At 44.4% G+C, this 19,372-nt stretch overlaps 2 non-coding genes across 2 annotated transcripts; both read left to right on the top strand.

Annotated features, from left to right (window-relative positions):
- The first annotated feature begins 3,152 nt into the window (after positions 1–3,152).
- On the top strand, positions 3,153–3,224 carry trnaq-uug (transfer RNA glutamine (anticodon UUG)). Its single transcript has one exon. It is a non-coding gene; the product is annotated as a tRNA-Gln (tRNA).
- Positions 3,225–4,459: 1,235 nt separating this feature from the next.
- Positions 4,460–4,533, top strand: trnan-guu (transfer RNA asparagine (anticodon GUU)). The gene has a single exon. It is a non-coding gene; the product is annotated as a tRNA-Asn (tRNA).
- The last annotated feature ends 14,839 nt before the right edge of the window (positions 4,534–19,372 follow it).

Here is a 19,372-nt window from a genome sequence, read left to right as displayed (position 1 = left end):
CCAAACATTCATGGGGTTACAGAATAATAATACACCTCCCACATCCCAATGCCTAACTCTGACTAGGTCAAACTCTCGGGCAAACAGGGATTATGCTCACCAATCCTCTTATTGTCAGGTGGCGGTGGTTCGCAATTTTGGGATTCACTGGACTCTGTAAGTTCTGCTTGCCATACCCTGAATGTTGTGAAAGACTTCTTGCTGCGTAGTCTTCAGTTGGGTGGTGTCCGCTGATGCGGTAGGGCGCGTATTGGATTTATGAGTAAGTACCCACTTTCTTCCGTCAGCAATTGGTTTTAAAGTTCTTTTGGGTAATGTTTTACCTGTTGGTATCGAGGAACAGATTGTAGAGGGGAAACTTTCGAATCTTTGGTTTCTTCTTGAGGACTGTTTATCTTAGAATTTGTCGGTCGCGGTGTTTTCGATGTTACCACGTTGGCTGTGGTCAGTTGCTGCTGCGATGATGATGTCGGAAGTTACTGGGAACTGCTTTCTCTGCTGTGATGATGTTCTTTCTTCTCCTTCGGTAGCAGGACAGTGTGGTCCAGGAGTGTCGTCGAGGCTGAAGATGTTGGAGCTCAGAAGACCTGCATAGGAGGCTGTGTAGCAAGCTCTCTGGAAGGCTTATTACAAACTGCTGCAGTGGTCTCTCTTCTTTTTCCCTCGTTCCCCTTCTCCTTCTTTCGTTAAAAAACAGGACCCCAGTTATACTTTGGGAGCCGTTCTAATCTGCGCGCCAAATGAGCCCCGATTTTTTGATTTTAATTTTGGCGGGCTTGATATCTCTTTGTTATATTTTGGCGGGCCCATTAATGGTAACCTGTCTCGGATGTGTCGATCTTTTGAATTTGTTTCTTGATCGGGAAAATTAGATTTTTGGTATTTGCAATGTCAGCCTCGGCCTGGATTTTCCATGCGGGCTGGATGGGCCATTGTCATTATGTATACGCTGGATGGGTTTCCTGCTCTGAGTGATGGCTGGCTATCTCTGGGTTGATTGTTGCTATGTTAATGTCTCCCGGGGAGATGGGTTTTCGAGTTTACACAATTCCCCAGACAATTTGTTCAGCTTCAATATCCCAGACAGCTTCAATACCCAAACTGGTTTCTTTGAATGATCCTTTAGTTCTCAGCCCTTTCCACACGGACCCAATCTGCCTTGTAAAATCCCAAATTCGAATAAAACTCGTAGTTTCTTCCAGTTAGGATCCCAAACTTTCTGGTTGATAGTTCTAAATTAAATTTCCTTTCCATGAGTCCAAACACAGGGGAGGTTGTCCCACGAATTTTTGCCATCCTACTCCTGCACCTATTTTCTATGTTTCTATGTTTCGATGTTTCTATGTTCCAAATACTTTGGCATGATTGGTTCCATGGTGTAATGGGGAGCATTCTGGACTCAGTAAACCAGTGATCTGAGTTCAAATTGTGGTGGAACCTCAATTCTTGCTGTCCCAGCTGCTGAAAATTTGGGACAAACAAGTGAAAGACACCTGGTGCTGGTGGACAGTTTTGTTGCCTTTGTCAGTGTTGCTTGGTCTCGTTGTGAAATCATGTGTTCAACCATCAGTTACCTGTTACAAATCAGCGGAGGAGAAACCAGTTTTTTATCTAATGCTGCCTTTACCTGCACGATGTGTGCTGAGATTATCTGTGCAATATGCATTCAGCAGGATCAATAAAAGCAACGCTTTTGAAATGCAGGCACTGCATGTTTTGTACTCGAAAAAATTAGCATTTTCTTTTCATGCCAAGCATTTTACATTAATACATTGCAATGCCAATGCACCTTTTACCTGGCAAGACTGAAGTACAAGCTGTGATGAACAGTGTGAAACAGAAACAGCTACTTGAGAACCCATAGCCTCGACGGTATCTGTGTGAATTGCTCTGCATCGATAATTAGCAGAGCGTAAAGAGGGGCAACTGACTGTGTGGATGAGAAAAGGCCGAGCCAAAGTGTAATGTTGGAGATGGTTTTGTTGTTTTTGAGAAATGTTTCAAAGATTTTGTCATGGTTGTTGCCATGGTGTAATGGTGAGCACTCTGGACTCTAAATTTAATGATCTGAGTTCAAATCTCAGTCGAACCTGAATGCTTGTTGTCCCAGCTGCTGAAAATTTGGGACAAACAAGTGAAAGACACCTGGTGCTGGTGGGCAGTTTTGTTGCCTTTGTCATTGATGCTTGATCTACAAGTCTAGTTGTCAAATCGTGTGTTCACCCGTCAGTTATCAGCTCCAAATCAGCGGAGGACAAATCATTTGTTGTCTAATGCTGCCTTTGTCTGCACAATGTGTGCTGAGATTATCTGTGCAATATGCATTCCGCAGGATCAATAATAGCAATGCTGTTTGAAATGCAGGCACTGCATAGAAACAAAGAAACACAGAAAATACTTGCAGGGGTAGGCCATTCGACCCTTCGAGCCTGCACAATCACTCAATAAGATCATGGCTGATCATTCACCTCAGTACCCATTTCCTGCTTTGTCTCCATACCCCTTGATCCCTTTAGCCGCAAGGGTCACATCTAACTCCCTCTTGAATATATCCAACGAACTGTCATCAAAAACTCTCTGCAGTAGTGAATTGCACAGGTTAACAACTCTCTGAGTGAAGAAGGTTCTCCTCATCTTGGTCCTAAATGGCTTTAACTGTGTTCCATGGTTCTGGACTTCCCCAACATTGGGAACATTCTTCCTGCATCTAACCTGTCCAGTCCCATCAGAATTTTATATGTTTCTATGTGATCCCATCTCATCTTTCTAAACACCAGTGAATAAAGGCACAGTCGATCCAGTCTCTCCTCATCTGTCGGTCCTGCCATCCCGGGAATCAGTCTATTGAACCTTCGCACTCGTCAAAACGTTTTCTTTTCATGCCAAGCATTTTACATTAATGCATTGCAATGCAAACGCACTTTTTACCTGGCAAGACTGAAGTACAAGCTGTGATGAACAGTAAGAAACAGAAACAGCTACTTGAGAAACCATAGCCTCGACGGCATCTGTGTGAATTGCTCTGCATCGATAATTAGCAGAGCGGAAAGAGGGGAAACTGATGCGAGACATGAGAAAAGGCCATGCCAAAGTGTAATGGTGGCGATGATTTTGTTGTTTTTGAGAATTTTTTCAAAGATTTTTGTGTGGTTGGTTCCATGGTGTAATGGTGAGCACTCTGGACTTTGAATCCAGCAATCTGAGTTCAAATCTCAGTGGGACCTCAATTCTTGTTGTCCCAGCTGCTGAAAATTTGGGACAAACAAGTAAAAGATACCTGGTGCTGGTGGGCAATTTTTTTGCCTTTATCTTTGATGCTTGATCGACAAGTCTCGTTGTCAAATCCTGTGCTCTGTGGGAGCACAGTCCCGCATTGCTGAACTATTTGCTTCAGCACGCAGTCTGAAGTTTGGATTAAAAAACAGGAAGATTGAAGTTTGGATGGAAAAGAGACTGTTAGACAATGTGGTGCCTTCAGCCAGTGAGATGAGTAACTGGTCATTGTCTGGATGATATATATATTTGAGTACCTTGTTACGGTGGGAATAATGGAAATTCAGGACTAAACGATTTGACGATGTCTGTATGTTCTGTATTTGAGTTTAAACTTGTTACTATATAATGAGATCTGTAGGTTAAACAAGCAATATTAAGTCTGTCTGTTAAACGATTCAGAAAGCAGTTCGTCTGGATTGTCTAAATGCAAAGAATAAGAGTTCAAGGGCTTTTTCAGTATAAAGATGACTGCAGTATGGACTGCAGAGACACTAGACATTTGGAAGGTGTGTGTCTCAAGCAGCCAAGGAAATCGAAGCAAGCTGCCTTTGTGAAGTGTTCTCAGTAACTTTCATATTTGGTTTGCTGAGTATGAATGTTTAACTAAAATACCCGATCCTGCCTTTCCTACAACGGAGTGTGTGCGGGTAATTCGACGTTAAAAGCAACGAAGTGAAAAGAGCAAGACAGCTGTTTACAACATTTTGGTGACCCCGACGTGATTTTCAAAAGTTCGTTAGCTCATTCGAAGCCCACGACATGAAGCAGAAAGTTGGCTGAGTTGTTGGAAGAAGTGTTTCCCACACATCAGTTCGAGGGGTGAGCATTCTCTTAGTTGTCGTGATTAAAGGGATCTTCAATTAGTAATGGGAGGCTCAGGGGATATTCCAGTTGAAGTCAGGTCATTTCTTAATGAGTGGATTGAGTTGAAAGGGGGAACTTATGGGATAAGACAGGAAACAATGACAGGAGGATGGAGAGAGACACGGCAGTCGTTAGTGGAGAGTGTCCAGTTAAAAAAGATTAAAGTGTTTGGCTTCCACACATCCACAATGAATGTCCCACCCTTTATTTGGGAAAAGTACAACTGAGAGTGGACAAGTTCCATGCCGGTCAGAGCAATCTGAAGCTTTAACTGACTGACACCCTGGTTTGGAATGTCTTGCAGTGTGCAATTGCGTCAGTCTCTGTGGCGCAATGGGTTAGCGCGTTCGGCTGTTAACCGAAAGTTTGGTAGTTCGAGCCCACCCAGGGACGAAGCATTTAACTGTTTTTCCCCGTGGATTCGGTGCTGCACGATTCCAGGTTGTCATTGTGCGTTTTGGCTGCGCGAATATATTCCACAAACATTGCCAGCTGTGCTGTTATCCAGTGAGTTCCCACTCCAATACTTTTATGAGCATTCAGTTTGAGTGTATACAGAACTGAACAGAGATATCAGAAAATTTAACAAGGTTGTGGGACATTGTTTTTTGTTAATAAGGCTACAGGGAAAGGGCGCGGGAGTCGGACTCGCTGAGAGTCGGCACATGCTCGACGGGCCGAACGGCCTTCCGTGCTGTAACCATTCCATGATTCTATAAGTTAGTGGCACATTTCATAGTGTGGGTGGAAGCAGAACATTGCAAAGGGACATGGATTGAGTCGGCAAAACTAGAGGCATCTGATTCAGGAGATTCGGGGGGCACGGAAATTCGGAAGTTTAATGACTTTGAAAGGAACATTTTTGTTTTGTGCAGTTACGGTCAGAGAAATGTTTGTGAAAGGAATTTTTTGAACAGAGGAATGCAGCATTTAATCTTCTGCCTTAACACTTCTTCCTGGGTGTCGGGGTCACATTTCCTTTCGAGGTTATTCTTCTCAAAAATGAGTTAGATGTAGTCCTTCAGACTAGGGGGATCAAGGGCTATGGCGAGAAAGCAGGAATGGGGTATTGAAGTTGCATGTTCAGCCATGAACTCATTGAATGGCGGTGCAGGCTCAAAGGGCCGAATGGCCTACCCCTGCAACTATTTTCTATGTTTTCTATGTTTCTTGAATTTATATTTCCTTTGGTGTTTCACAATAACCAGACCTTTGCTCTAAAGTCTTTCTCACTGTTTGCCCAGTCTCCTGTTGATGTTACCAGCAATGAACATTTTGAACCAGACACTGAAAACACACTGTGCAAATTGGGCCATGCTTTAACAGTTAACGTGGGGCTCTAACCCCCAAATTCGAGATTAAGATTCTCATGCTCGACCGATTGATCTCGCGGGGCTTCTACCAAATAGACGTTTTTGTCGTTGATTGCAGCCAGGCGCCTGTTGGCTCCGCCCCAGATGTTTAAACTTGCTGTCAAGGAACTGACAGGACCTTCTTGAATGGTGGACCAGGCTCGAGGGGCCGAATGTCCTACTCCGGCCCCTAATCCTTACATGTTTATGACCTTATGACCTTTCACAGGAGAACAAACTCGCCCCTGAGCATGTATGAGGAGATAGCTCCAGAAAATATTCCCACCCGGTGAGCTTTCGCGTGTGAGGCGAACGTGTTAACCGCGACACTGCGGAAACATCGGCACTTTCAGCACCCGGTCAGACGGAAATGTTAAGCGAGCAGGTGAACTGCTGAATCCCACTTTGAAGGAGTTGATCGTGGTGTCAAACAATGAGTTTCACTTAATGATTAAAAATAAGAAATGTCAGATTTAAACACAGACCTCGAGAGAAGACTGCAACCTGAACACAGCACCTGAGACCGCTCGGCCATCCTGACTATTTAATGCTGTATGTGGCCATCTGCAGGTTGATTTTGAACTTTTGTATCCTGTCACATGAAATAAATGAGGGCAGCAGGCGTATCTCTGTCTGACACCGGGGAAACAATGAGACAAACCTTGGAGCAAGGGTCTGGTTATTGCCAAACAGCAAAGAATATATTCATTCTGGAAGAACAATATCTAAAAGTACAGTAACCCTGATGTGATTTAAACACGCTACCTTCGGAACTGAAATCAGTCAAGCTACCATTGCGCCACGAGGTCTACGTCAGAAGACTCAGATGTTCGTCTATATGAAGGTGTCACAATACAAGGAGCTTTAAAATCTCCGCCCATTCCCACCTGGTGTCAGAAGCAGCGCTCACCTCCCAGTCACTGTATGTTTTTTTCTTAAACTTTTGTGTTGCTTTCACGGGAAAGCATCATTAATTAACCCCTCCCCTTCTTTTGCACAATAAAGAAATGCTAACTGAGGGACAGTCGATACGTCAATCATTTGTCCTGTGCTTTGGGGAGCGGGCAGGGAAGTGGACCTGAGTCCATGATCACATCGACCATGATCGTATTAAATGTCGGAGCAGGCTCGAGGGGCGTATGGCCGACTCCTGCTCCTATTTCTTATGTTCTTATGTTCTTCTGCATGTTGACCCATTTTACTCACTGTATTCTAAGATCTGGTTCAAAACCTTCATTGCCGATGACATCAGGAATCTGGGGCAACTTTTGTCAAATTTAACAGCACTGGTTATTCCGACCATGCACAGAAAATAGAATCAGCAGTGAAGATAAAAGCCCACGGTGCTCATTTTCAGATTCAACGCAGTAGGATTTCAAATAAATTTTAAGAATTTTACAATGAAAAGATTTGGAAGTGTTATTGCATTTGTGTCTGTAATTAAACTTTGTGGCGTCAGACTCCTGTTCATGCCTCTGCTGAATAGGAAAGGAGGGTTTGACGTTGACCAGACTGCACTGCCCCTGATATTTGTGAGCTCATCCTTTATATTCAGTGGTTTCTCGCCCTTTGATGGGCTGCAGTGTAGCGGATATCACGTTGGCCTCACACGCAAAAGGTCCCCGGTGGATCCGTTTTCTCTCACTGAAAGTTATCTATTTATTGAAGTGAAATAAAGAGCACTTAAGGAATAAGGGATCACTTTTGCCAGGAGAATAAATAGCAAATAAAAACAGCAAATGCTGGAAATCTCAGCAGTTCAGGCAGCATTTGCCAGGAGACGAAACTCGCCTCTGATTGTTCCTCGATAGCAAGTTTAAATACAATGCTCCTTCCCGGGATCGAACCTCATACCTTTCATGTGTAATGCAAACGTGATAAGCACACGTGATAACCACTACACTACAGAAACCTCTGGCACAGCTGGCACAACAGAGGGGAGCTGACCAGTGAGCTCCCGCTGCTGATCGGGAATGTGTTGTCTCAACTGAAACAACTTCTGTCCCACACTGAAAGTTCTCAATCCTTCTCCTCCACTGCCCTTTACAGAAATGTCACGGATCACCCAGCCACCGTGTTCACTTCCACATCCTCACAGTGGGGCCACAGAGGCTCCTACCGTCTCCCCGCGATCAGCGAACTCGCCCAGTTTACAAAATTAAACCCGGAACACGTGCCCGGCAAAGGGCAGGAGAAGCCAGATAGTCTGTGAGCTCGGTCTATGACAGAAAGTATTGGTATTCATGGTGATTACAGCAATTATTAATCGTCTCACAGAACTCAATTATTTTTACGCAATGAATTGATCGACAATTGAAACCAGGTTAGTGCACCGGATCTTAACCCCTCGACCACCAGGGAACAGTTATGATACATATCGATATATTTATATATATTTATATATGAACCGGAATATCAACGGCTAGCTACCTAGACCTCATGGTGCAACGGTAGTGCGTCTAACTTTGAGTGAGAGAAATTGTTCCACAGTGACACCCATTTCATCTTTTGTTCCCTTTTAAACACTAGAAACTGAGACAGGGGGAATAAATAGAGAAATAAAAGCACAGGGATAAAGACAAGAGGAAGAGAGAAGGGGAAAGATACTGTCCCCACCCAGAACTAATGCAGAAACCCCTCTGCTGCGCTCGGGGTGGCCACCCACAGCCTGGATACACAAACGGGAGAACACCAGCGGCAGGTCGGGGCCATAAAAGGAACGGCGAGCGGCCCTGGGAGCAGCTAGGAGGTCCCGGGAGACTGCTCCAGGGAGCAGCGCGAGCTGGTGCAGGAGGGCGGCGGCAGCGAAGAGTGATGTCATCAAGGTCCATGTCAGTGATTGGAGCGTGGGCAGGTACAGCAGGAGCGGCGAGATCGGGGCGAAGGAGCGGTGAGAGTCTGTAGAGGGACGTGATCAGGGCCCAGGGGAGGCATGAGTTCGGGGCCAGTGGCCCAGGGTTAGCACGGGCCAGCCCACACTGCGATATGTGTGTGCACTGGGTCCGTGCAGCAGAACTGGTCTCCAGTCGACCTGCTTAACCCTTGCCACTGGAACAAGACCAAGCTCTGTCAAGCCCGTTTAATGGCTGGGGTGCAACGGCCATCACAACTAAAAAAAATCCACGCATAGGCATCTTCCACCCTTCGGGATGTAGTTCGGGTCCTTCATTAAAACACCTGTGAACTCATCCTTTTTCGGCGTGGAAGCAAGTCATCCTCGTTTCGAGGGTCCGCCTATGATGATGATGATGATGGATACATTAACGTCCCAACAGCACATTGACTGCAGGAGTGGGACCATGCGGCGCTTCAGAAAACATGTCGAAAAGGCAAAGTCACTGATTCCGTCTCATTTGCTCCTCCGATCAAGAATAACAACACACACTAAAAATGCTTCAATGATGGTTACACTTTATCTCCGTGCAGCCTCTACAGTCTAAAGACACTACAACGGTAGTGTGAATACATTCTTCCCATCAAAGTTCTATTTATGCTACTTTGTTGTGGCAACTCCTGATTGCAGTCACCAAGATATCCCTTGAGATAGAGGGTAAAACTCATTCTTTTCCTTTGGCAATGCTTTTAAGAATCTGAGAAGATTTGACTGGAGGTTTATTAACAGATAGCACTTCGTAAGGCCTTTATCTCCATATTTGCTAAGCAGTTGGCTCGTTGGTCTAGTTGTATGATTCTCACTTTGGGGTTGTTACTTGAAATTTGCGAGAGATACCGGGCGAGCCCTTTTTTTGCCGTGAATTTTGAATTTGCATCGAACTTTTGCAAAGAAGCACTTGCATTTCTGCAGCGTCTGTCAGGAACTCATAACGCCCCAAAGCGCTTTACAGCCGTTGAGTTACCTTTGAAATGTTGTCACTTGAGTAAAGATGTGCCCAAATCACCCCACACGCATCTCAACTCTTTGTGTAGGAGTTCATAGAATCATAGAAGTTTACAGCGCGGATGGAGGCCAATTCGGCCCATCGTGTCCACGCCGGCCAACAAGAGGCTATCCAGCCTAATCCCACTTTCCAGCTCTAGGTCCATAACCCTTCAGGTTACAACACTTCAGGTCACATCCAAGCACTTGTTAAATGTGGTGACTGTTTCTGCCTCTACCACCCTTTCAGGCAGTGAGTTCCAGACCCCCACAACACTCTGCGTGCAGAAATAAATCGGTGCAGGCGAAGGCCATTCGGCCCTTCGAGCCGCACCACCACGGAGAATGAAACAGTTAATTCAGAGACCATGGTCCAGAACTTAAAGAAGGGTAACTTTGAAGGTATGAGGCGTGAATTGGCTAGGATAGATTGGCGAATGATACTTAAGGGAATTGACAATGGATGGGCAATAGCAGACATTTACAGACCGCATGGATGAACTGCAACAATTGTACATCCCTGTCTGGTGTAAAAATAAAAAAGGGAAGGTTGCTCAACCGTGGCTATCAACGGAAATCATGGATAGTATTAAAGCCAAGGAAGTGGCATACAAATTGGCCAGAAATAGCAGCGAACCCGGGGACTGGGAGACATTTGGAACTTAGCAAAGGAGGACAAAGGGTTTGATTAAGGCACGGAAAATAGAGTACGAGAGGAAGCTTGCAGGGAACATTAAAATGGACTGCAAAAGCATCTATAGATATGTAAAGAAAAAAAGGTTAGTAAAGACAAACGTAGGTCCCCTGAAGTCAGAATCAGGGGAAGTCATAACTGGGAACAAAGAAATGGCAGACCAATTGAACAAGTACTTTGGTTCGGTATTCACGAAGGAAGACACAAACAATCTTCCGGATATAAAAGGGGTCAGAGGTTCTAGTAAGAAGGAGGAACTGAGGGAAATCCTTATTAGTCGGGAAATTGTGTTGGGGAAACTGATGGGATTGAAGGCCGATATATCCCCAGGCCTGATGGTCTGCATCCCAGAGCACTTAAGGAGGTGGCCTTGGAAATAGCGGATGCATTGACAGTCATTTTCCAACACCCCATAGATTCTGGATCAGTTCCTATGGAGTGGAGGATAGCCAATGTAACCCCACTTTTTAAAAAAGGAGGGAGAGAGAAAGCAGGGAATTATAGACCGGTCAGCCTGACATCAGTAGTGGTGAAATTGATGGAATCAATTATTAAGGATGTCATAGCAGCGCATTTGGAAAGAGGTGACATGATCGGTCCAAGTCAGCATGGATTTGTGAAAGGGAAATCATGCTTGACAAATCTTCTGGAATTTGTTGAGGATGTTTCCAGTAGAGTGGACAAGGGAGAACCAGTTGATGTGGTGCATTTGGACTTTCAGAAGGCTTTCGACAAGGTCCCACACAAGAGGTTAGTGTGCAAAGTTAATGCACACGGGATTGGGGGTAGTGTGCTGACGTGGATTGAAAATTAGTTGGCAGACAGGGAGCAAAGAGTAGGAGTAAATGGGTACTTTTCAGAATGGCAGGCAGTGACTAGTGGGGTACCGCAAGGGCCCTAGCTGTTTACATTGTACATTAATGATTTAGACGAGGGGACTAAATGTAGTGTCTCCAAATTTGCAGATGACACTAAGTTGGGTGGCAGTGTGAGCTGCGAAGAGTATGTTATGAGGCTGCAGAGTGACTTGGATAGGTTAGGTGAGTGGGCAAATGCATGGCAGATGAAGTATAATGTGGATAAAGGTGAGGTTATCCACTTCGGTTGAAAAACAGAGAGACAGACTATTATCTGAATGGTGACAGATTAGGAAAAGGGGAGGTGCAACGAGACCTGGGTGCCATGGTACATCAGTCATTGAAGGTTGGCATGCAGGTACAGCAGGCGGTTAAGAAAGCAAATGGCATGTTGGCCATTATAGCGAGGGGATTTGAGTATAGGGGCAGGGAGGTGTTACTACAGTTGTAAAGGGCCTTGGTGAGGCCACACCTGGAGTATTGTGTACAGTTTTGGTCTCCTAACTTGAGGAAGGACGTTCTTGCTATTGAGGGAGTGCAGCGAAGGTTCAACAGACTGATTCCCAGGATGGCGGGGCTGACATATCAAGAAAGACTGGATTCACTGGAGTTCAGAAAAATGAGAGGGGATCTCATAGAAACGTTTAGAATTCTGGCGGGTTTAGACAGGTTAGATGCAGGAAGAATGTTCCCAATGTTGGGGCAGTCCAGAACCAGGGCTCACAGTCTTAGGATAAGGGGTAAGCCATTTAGGACCGTGATGAGGAGAAACTTCTTCACCCAGAGAGTGGTGAACCTGTGGAATTCTTTACCACAGGAAGTTGTTGAGACCAATTCACTAAATATATTCAAAAAGGAATTAGACGTAGCCCTTACTACTCGGGGGATCAAGGGGTATGGCGAGAAAGCAGGAATGGGGTACTGAAGTTGCATGTTCAACCATAAACTCATTGAATGGTGGTGCAGGCTAGAAGGGCCGAATGGCCTACTCCTGCACCTATTTTCTATGTTTCTACATTCCAATAAGATCATGGCTGATCATTCACCTCACTACCCCTTTCCTACTTTTTCTTCATACCCCTTGAGCCCTTTTGCCATAAAGGTCACAGCTAATTCCCTCTGGAATATATCAAATGAACTGGCATCAACAATTCTCTGCGGCAGAGAATTCCACAGGTTAACAACTCTCTGAGTGAAGAAGTTTCTCCTCATCTCGGTCCTAAATGGCTTACCCCTTATCCCTGAGACTCTGTCCCCTGGTTCTGGACTTCCCCAATATCGGGCACATTCTTCCTGCCTCTAACCTGTCCAGTCCCGTCAGAATTTTATATGTTTCTTTGAGATCCCCTCTCATTCTTCTAAACTCCGGTGAATACAGGCCCAGTCAATCCAGTCTCTCCTCATATGTCAGTCCTGCCATCCAGGGAATCAGTCTAGTGAACCTTCGCTGCACTCTCTCAGCAGCAAGAACATCCTTCCTCAGATTAGGAGACCAAAACTGAACACAATATTCCAGGTGAGGCCTCACCAAGGCCCTGTACAACTGCAGTAAGACCTTCCTGCTCCAATACTCAAATCTCCCAGCTATGAAGGCCAACATGCCATTTGCCTTCTTCACCGCCTGCTGTACCTGCATGCCAACTTTCAATGACTGATGTACCATGACACCCAGGTCTCGTTGCACCTCCCCTTTTCCTAATCTGCCACAATTTAGATAATAATCTGCCTTCACGTTTTTGCCACCAAAGTGGATAACATCACATTTATCCACATTATAGTGCATCTGCCATGTATTTGCACACTCACCTAACCTTTCCAATTCACTCTTCAGCCTCTTAGCATCCTCCTCACAGCTCACACCGTCACGCAGCTTAGAGTCACCTGCAAACTTATATATAACTAGATATAACACTCAATTTCTTCATCGAAATCATTGATGTATATTGTAAATAGCTGAGGTCCCAGCACTGAGCCCTGCAGCACCCCACTAGTCACTTCCTGTCATTCTGAGAAGGACCCATTTATCCCGACTCTCTGCTACCTGTCTGCCAACCAGTTCTCTATCCATGTCAATACATTACCCCCAATAATATGTGCTTTAATTTTGCACACTAATCTCTTGTGTGGGACCTTGTCAAAGGCCTTTTGAAAGTCCAAATACATTACATCCACTGGTTTTCCCTTGTCCACTATCCTTGTTCCATCCTCAAGAAATTCTAGATGATTTGCCAAGCATGATTTCCCTTTCCTAAATCCATGCTCACTTGGACCGATTTTGTCACTGCTTTCCAAATGCTATGCTGTTTCATCCATAATAATTGATTCCAGCATTTTCCCCACTACTGATGTCAGGCTAACCGGTCGATAATTACCCGTTTTCTCTCTTCCTTCTTTTTAAAAAAGTGGTGTTATATTAGCTGCCCTCCAGTCCACAGGAACTGATCCAGAGTTGATCGACTGTTAGAAAATGATCACCAATGCATCCACTATTTCGAGGGTTACTTCCTTAACTACTCTGGGATGCAGACTATCTGGCCCTGGGATTTATCAGCCTTCAATCCCAACAATTTCCTGAACACAATTTCCTGACTAATAAAGATTTCCTTCAGTTCCTCCTTCTCGCTGGACCCTCGGTCCCTGAGTACATTAGGAAGGTTATTTGTGTCTTCCTTCGTGAAATCAGAACCAAAGTATCTGTTTAACTGGTCCGCCATTTCTTTGTTCTCCATTATAAATTCACCTGATTCTGACTGTAAGTGACCTACGTTTGTCTTCACTAATCTTTTTCTCTTCACATATCTATAGAAGCTTTCGCAGTCAGTTTTTATGTTCCCAGCATACTTCCTCTCATACTCTATTTTCCCACTCCTTATTAAACCATTTGTCCTCCTCTACTGAATTCTAAATTTCTTCCAGTCCTCAGGTTTGCTGCTTTTCCTGGCAAATTTATAGGCCTCTTCCTTGCATTTAACACGATCCCTAATTTCCCTTATTAGCCACGGTTGAGCCACCTTCCCCATTTTATTTTTTCTCTAGACAGGGATGTACAATTGTTCAAGTTCATCCATGTGATCTTTAAATGTTTGCCATTGCCTCTCCAGCGTCAACCTTTTAAGTCTCATTTGCCAGTCTATTCTAGCCAATTCACATCTCATGCAATCGAAGTTACCTTTCCTTAAATTCAGTTCCCTGGTCTCTGAATTAAATGTTTCAATCTCCATCTGAATAAAGAATTCTACCATATTATGGTCACTCTTCTCCAAGGGGCCTCGCACAACAAGATTGCTAATTAGTCCTTTTTCATTACACATCACCGAGTCTAGGATAGCCAGCCCTCAAGTTGGTTCCTCGACATATTGGTCGAGAAAACCATCCCAAATACACTCCAGGAAATCCTCCTCCACCGTATTTCTACCAGTTTGGTTAGCCCAATCTATATGTAGATTAAAGTTGCCCATGATAACTGCTGTATCTTTATTGCACGCATCTATAATTTCTTGGTTGATACTGTCCCCAAACTCACTACTACTGTTTGGTCGTCTGTGCACAACTCCCACTCGTGTTTTCTGCCCTTTGGTATTCCGCAGCTCTTTACATCCAGAGTCCACACCATCCAAGCTAATGTCCTTCCTTAGTATTGCGTTAATTTCCTCTTTAACCAGCATTGTTCCCCGACCTCCTTTTCCTTTCTGTCTATCCTTCTTGAATGTTGAATACCTCAGGATATTGAGTTCCCAGCCTTGGTCACCCTGGAGCCATGTCTCTGGAATCCCAATTATAACATATTCGTGAATTTCTGCATCTGAGTGAATTCATCCACCTTATTACGAATAATCCTCGCATTGAGGCACAGAGACTTTAGGCTTGTCTTTTTAATACACTTTGTCCCTTTAGAATGTTGCTGTAATGTGGCCCTTTTTGATTTTTGCCTTGTGTTTCTCTGCCCTCCACTTTTACTTTTGTTCTTTCTATCTTTTGCTTCTGCCCCCATTTTACTTCTTTCTATCTCCCTGCATAGGTTCCCATCCCCCTGCCATATTAGTTTAACCCCTCCCCAACAGCACGAGCAAACATTCCCCGAGACATTGGTTCCGGTCCTGACCAGGTGCAGACCGCCCGATTTGTACTTGTCCTATCTCCCACAGAACCGGTTCCAATGTCCCAGGAATTTGAATCCCACCCTCCTGCACTACTCATCAAACCATATATTCATCTGAGCTATCCTGCATTTCCTATTCTGACTAGCTCGTGGCACTGGTAGCAATTCTGAGATTACTACCTTTTAATTTAATTCCTAGCTCACTAAACTCAGCTTGTAGGACCTCATCCCATTTTTCCCTATATCATTGGTGCCTATATACACCACGACAGCTGGCTATTCACCCACCCCCTCCAGAATGCGCTGCAGCCACTCCGAGACATTCTTGACCTTTGCACCAGGGAGGCAACATACCATTCTGGAGTCTCGATTGCAGCCGCAGAAACATCTATCTATTTCCCTTACAATAGAATCCCCTATCACTATAGCTCTCCCACTCTTTTTCCTGCCCTCCTGTGCAGCAGAGCCACCCATGGTGCCATGGACTTGGCTGCTGCTGCCTTCCCCTGATAAGTCATCTCCCCCAACAGTACCCAAGGTGGTGTATCTGTTTTGCAGGGGGATGACCGCAGGGGACTCCTGCACTGTCTTCCTTCCACTGCTCTTCCTGATGTTTACCCATTCCCTCTCTGCCTGATTAACCTTTACCTACGGTGTGTTCAATTCACGACATCCTCAGCATTGCGGATGAATCCGTGCGCAGCTCCAGTGCCGCAATGTGGCCTGTCAGGAGCTGCAGATGGATACACTTGCTGCACATGTAGTCATCAGGGACACTGGAAGCGTCCTTGACTTCCCACACAGCACAGGAGGAGCATGACATGTGTCTGAGCTCTCCTGCTATGACTTAACCATTAGATTTACTTAATTTGGCAACAATTCCAAAGTTTCTTTGCTGCTAAGAACAAGAAGAAATCAAAGAAACAGAAAACTACTCACCACTCAACCAGCCAATCACTTACCCTCTTGTCAGTGACGTCACCCTTTGATTACTTGTGACTTCTTTCTTACTTTTGACGCTGCACCAGCTGCAGCTCGCTGCTCGCTGCTCCTCCAGCCGCTGCTCCTCCGACTGCCGCCGATCCCCGGACTCCCGCTGGGCCTTTATAGGCCGCTGCTCACACCTCCTCCGGTCACTGCTCCTCCGACTTTTGGAAAAAAATAATTCAGTCAGGCAGAGTCTGCATAGATTTATGAAAGGGAAGTCATGTTTGACAAATTTGCTGGAATTCTTTGAGGGTGTAATGAACAGGGTGGATAAAGGCGAACCAGTGGATGTGGTGTACTTGGACTTCCAGAAGGCATTTTGACAAGGTACCACATAAAAAATTACTGCACAAGATAAAAGTTCTCGGGGTTGGGGGTAATATATTAGCATGGAGAGAAGATTGCCTAACGAACAGAAAACAGAGAGTCGGAATAAATGGTTCATTCTCTGGTTGGCAATCAGTAACTAGTGGGGTGCTGCAGGGATCAGTGCTTGGACCCCAATCTTTACAATCTATATTAACGACTTGGATGAAGGGACCGAGTGTAACGTAGCCAAGTTTGCTGATGATACACAGATGGAAGGAAAAGCAATGTGTGAGGAGGACACAAAAAATCTGCAAAAAGACATTGCCAGGTTAAGTGAGTGGGGAAAAATTTGGCAGATGGTGTATAATGTTGGAAAGTGCAATATTATGCATTTTGGCAGAAAAAAATCAAAGAACAAGTTATTAGTTAAAAGGAGAAAAATTGCACCGTGCTGCAGTACAACGGGAGCTGCGCGTACTTGTGCATGAAACACAAAAGGTTAGTATGCAGGTACAGCAAGTGATCAGGAAGGCCAATGGAATCTTGGCCTTTATTGCAAAGGGGATGGAGTATAAAACAAAGAAGTCTTGCTGCAGTTATACAGGGTATTGGTGAGGCCAGACCTGGAACATTGCGTGCAGTTTTGGTTTCCATATTTAAGAAAGGATATAGATGCTTTGGAGGCAGTTCAGAGAAGGTTCACTAGGTTGATTCCAGAGATGAGGGGGCTAACTTATGAGAAAAGGTTGAGTAGGTTGTGCCTCTACTCATTGGAATTCAGAAGATTGAGAGGTGATCTTATGGAAACGTGTAAGATTATGAGGGGGCTTGACAAGGTCGATGCAGAGAGGATGTTTCTGCATACTAACCTTTTGTGTTTCATGTACAAGGACCCCCAGGCCCCTCTGCACCGCAGCATTTCGTAATCTCTCCCCATTTAAATAATTATTTGCTTTTTTATTATTGCTACCACCGTGGATAACCTCATATTTCCCACATTATACTCCATCTGACAAATTTCTGCCCACCCACTGAGCCTATCAATATCGCTTTGCAGATTGTTTGCGTCCTCCTCACAACTTGCTTTCCCACCTATCTTTGTATCATCAGCAAACTTGGCGACATTACAAACATGCAGAGCACAGAACAAATTATTGACGTATTGACTCTCCCTCAGTTAGTATTTCTTTCATTGTGCAAAAGAAGATTATCAAATCATTAATTATGTTATCCCATGAAAGCAAAATAAAAGTTTAACGAAAATAATTGGCACATTTGAAAGGAACATTTTTGTTTTGTGCCGTTTCGGTCAGAGAAATGTTTGTGAAAGGAATTTTTTCAGAAAAAGGGATTCAGCATTTCAGCTTGTCGCTGAACACTTCTCTCTGGGCAATGCACAAGGCAGCAGTTTCCGTAGTGTAGCGGTGATCATGTTTGCCTCACACGTGAAAGGTCCCCGGTTCAAGCCTGAGCGGAAACATTATTTTTGAAACAAAAACTGGTTTTAAATGTTCATTGCTCATGTGCTGTAAACTTCTCTGATTCCATGAAGAACATTTAAAACCAATCTCCTAAAATACAGAGTGTGTAAAATCAGAGAGGGAATAAAACTTCCTCAATGATTAAAGTTTCACAAATTATTAAAATTAAGTTGTTGAAGTTTCGACTGACCCTCAGTGATCATGTTAGCATTTCTTTCATTCTGCTCAACAATGCTATCGGTTAATACGAGCAGATCTAAGCCGCATTTCAAACCCGGAAACAACTCATTCATTATTCACCCTTCCCAGTTCCAGTGCACAGAGGGTTATTTATACTCCATCCCAGAAACTCAAGTCCAACTTCTGACATTCCTTATTTCTAATTACTAACTCATTTATTTTGATACCACTCTGAAGTGCTTTGGGTCATCTATGTAATTTAGTTAAATTACTTCACTTTAATTAAAACGGTGGTCGCAAAATGATTTCCCTAACTGGGAATCGAACCAGGGAAGCTGAAGGGATTGGAATGGTTTTGTGAAGCATTTGAAGATGCTCTCTAAAAATCTCACACTGCTTATTTAAAAACACAGTTACGATTTGTTCCAGTGTGAAAGAAAGGGATTGCAATGACAACAAAAACACCAGGCAGTGACTGCATTAAGACCAATTCAAACTTTTCAGAATGTTGGCGTCACGAAGTAACAGCTGAGCTAAAGTTGGCACTGACCAATGGGTAAAAACATCTCATTATAACCGATGAGCTCACAAATATCAGGAGCAGTGCAGTCTGGTCAATGTTAAACCCCTCCTTCCTTATTCAACAGAGACATGAATGGCAGACAGACGTCACAAAGTTTAATTAAAGACCGAAGTACAAGTCACATTTAATTTCCAAATCCTTTCACCATAAAATTCCTTCACTTTATTTCAAATCTTACTGCGTTGATTCTGAAAATGAGCATCATGTGATTTTACCTTCAATACTGATGCTATTATCTGTGCACGGTAGGAATTACCGCTCCAGTTTTGAGCCCAATTTGACAAAAGTTGCCCCAGATTCCTGGTGTCGTCAGCAATGAATATTTTGAACCAGACTCCTAAAATAGTGTTTTTTTATATGAGTTCACAGGATCTGGGTGTCACTGGCAAGGCCAGAATTTATTGCCCCACCTTAATTGCCCTTGAGAAGCTGGTGGTTGTTGTGTATCTGTAAAGCATGCACTCCCATGTTCCACCACTAGGGAGCTCATCCCTTGAATTCCCAAGGGATCTCAGCATCCCTTTGGAGCACTGTATATAAGCCGGCCCCCAAGGCCTATTCCTCACTCTGGAGTGTCTTATTAAAGACTGAGGTCACTGTTATTTTAACCTCCCTGTGTGCAGCCTCATCTGTGTTCGGAACACAATAACTGACGACGAGAATACGAATCCAACGCAAAGATGCAGCAAACTGTGGGCATCCTGGAGAAGTTCTCGGAGGTAGCAAGCTCGGAGGAATCTTATGTCGAACGGCTAGACCAGTACTTTGCAGCCAACGAGCTGGATGGAGAAGGAAGCGCTGCAAAAAGCAGAG

This window comes from Pristiophorus japonicus, unplaced genomic scaffold (genome assembly GCF_044704955.1).
Source record: "Pristiophorus japonicus isolate sPriJap1 unplaced genomic scaffold, sPriJap1.hap1 HAP1_SCAFFOLD_130, whole genome shotgun sequence".
Taxonomy (NCBI): Eukaryota; Metazoa; Chordata; class Chondrichthyes; family Pristiophoridae; genus Pristiophorus; species Pristiophorus japonicus.
The sequence above is the reverse complement of the archived record's forward strand: the minus strand, read 5'-3'. Positions and strand labels throughout refer to the sequence as shown.